Genomic DNA, 2516 nt, shown 5'->3' with positions numbered 1-2516 from the left:
CGGTGTCAGAGCTGCGTGTCATGTAACCTCTGGAAAACTCCACTGGACACTTGTGAGAGAATGAGAATAAAAAAGGCGAGCAACATCTTAGTAGTATTATGAAAATAGTTTGGACCTTCAAGGGGACCCCAGGTACCCTGGACCATACTTTGAGAACCACTGATCTAAAACATGAAATCTTAATCAAATGTATAGGAAGCTCTCCCACACCTTCATGATTTAAGAATCTCTGAAAATAAGGATGCCTGAGGTTTGGCAGGAGAATATTTGTTTATGATTTGTTGGGTTTGATTTGGGGCCACCAGCAACCATTTCCCATTCTTTGGGAACTATGCCTTGATTTCCTTCTCGGTTAATACCTTCTCCTGCACTTAGTCCAGCTTTAAAAAAGAGCATGAGACTAGGCTAAGCCATCCCATTCTCCATGACCGCAGGAACTGTTTCAGGGAGGAACACAAGGTGGAATGCAACACAGAATCTGGCCTTTTCCTCCTGGGCTGGACTAGGAGTGGATGTCAGATCCAAAAGTAGCGGCAGCCTTCCTGAGCTCACACGGAGGCCTGCGTGAGCAAGAAGCCCACGTGAAGGAGGACAAAGTGGAGAGAGACAGAGACAGACAGAGATAGAGATTGGCCCTGGGACATTGGCCTGGGCCCCTAAACCGGCCTGGGGCAGATGCTGTGACTTGTCTGCCCTTTTGCTGACTAATCAACAGACCCTCAGTTTTGCTCAGGGAGCTCTATGTCCAACCCCAAATACTCCGCTTCCTAGACTCCGTGGCAATGCAGGAAGGCCACGTGACCTGCTTCTGGCCAACGACTTGCAGCAAACGTCAGTGCCTGGGGCTTCTGGGGAAGCCTGTGGAGGGAGACTTCCTCCGTTGTCTCCTTTCTTCTGGGGTGGCAGACAGGAGCATGCAGGCCACCAGGGCTGGCTGACCCAAGCAGCTCTGGCAGCACCGTGGACTTCTACTCTGCAGCATCCCAAGATGGCCCAGTGCTTTGCAAAGTGAAATACAAATTTTGGAATCAAGTTTCTGTGACACACAGCCGAGGGCAATCCTTATGTGGTATACAGCCCTGTTCCTCAACTTCTTGCTAACAGAAGCCAATCAATCCCTTTTTGCTTCTGCTCTTTTGGGTTGGGTTTCCTGTCGCTTTCAAGAGAAGAAACCAGATTTCTGGCTCTGAGGAGGTCTCACGTTTATTCAGCAGGCATAGAGCCATTTCTCGTTGTCAATGAGACAATGTGAGCCACAGTCAGACCTTTAAGAGAAAGGAGATGACCTTACGTGGCAGAGGAGACTCACCCTCTGGCTATAGAGAAACATCAAAGCAGGCTGGGAGAGAGGAAGAAAGACACCAGGCAAGGAGCAGCCTTAAGGGGAGGAGAAAATTTGTTCCAGCTTCGGAAAGGGGCTGAAGCAGTGTCTGGAGCTGCTGTCTGGGTCACAAGCATAATTTTGATGACTCCACAGCCAAGTTATGTAGGGGAGGCTCCTCCAACTTTTAGCAAACTCTGGCCCTTACTCTTCTGAGGCATGTGAAGAACTGCATTCCTTCAGGGGCTGGGCCTCTAGAATTTTTCCTCTTTCCTGGAGAAGGTCAGGAGGGAGGGGATGGGGGAAGAATTATTGTACAGGCACCTGGGTGGCTCAGTCAGTTAAGTGTCCAACTGTTGATTTCGGTTCAGGTCATGATCTCAGGGTCATGAGATCCAGCCCCATGTCAGGCTCTGAGGAGCCTGTGTAAGACTCTCCCTCTCCCTCTGCCTCTCTCCCTCCTCCACTGAGGTGCATGCTCTCCCTCTCTCTAAAAAAAAAAAAAAAAAAAAAGAACGTAAGCATGGACAAAGTCTGGAGTCAAGAAATATGATTCTAAGTCCTAATTCTGCACCAAATTGCTAGGGATCTTGAATAATGTATTTAATTTTTCTGGAACTCAGTTTCTTCTTATGTGAAATGGTCATGAGAATAGTGATCTCATGGAGTTGTTGCAAGGATTAGATGAGCTATTAAAATTTATTTATTTATTTATTTTTAAATGTCTTTTTTTTAATGTTTTATTTATTTATTCATGAGAGTCAGAGAGAGAGAGAGAGGAAGAGGCAGAGGGAGAAGCAGGCTCCCCGCTGAGCAGGGAGCCTGATGCCGGACTTGATCCCAGGACCCGGGATCATGACCTGAGCCGAAGGCAGACGCTTAACCAACCGAGCCACCCAGGCGCCCCGAGCTATTAAAATTTAATAGGAAAGAATTATGTAAGATGTAACCATTGTAGGACACTGGGTAAAGAATACATGGGACCTCTGAGTACTACTGTCTTTTTAACTTCTTGTGAATCGATGGCTAGTTCAAAATAAGAAGTGCTAAAGAGGTGGGTTTTTTTAGTTAATAGGAAGGAAGGAAGAAAGGAAGGAAGAGGCAAAAATCCACAGGTCCCACGTGTGGGGTTTTGCAGTTTCCTGGCAGTCAGGCAATAGGAATGAAGAGATGAAGGAATCTGACAGAACAGAAA

The sequence above is a fragment of the Callorhinus ursinus genome, unplaced genomic scaffold (assembly GCF_003265705.2).
Source record: "Callorhinus ursinus isolate GAN/ISIS: 27379988/994484 unplaced genomic scaffold, GSC_fseal_2.0 scaffold3, whole genome shotgun sequence".
NCBI lineage: Eukaryota > Metazoa > Chordata > Mammalia > Carnivora > Otariidae > Callorhinus > Callorhinus ursinus.
The sequence above is the reverse complement of the archived record's forward strand: the minus strand, read 5'-3'. Positions refer to the sequence as shown.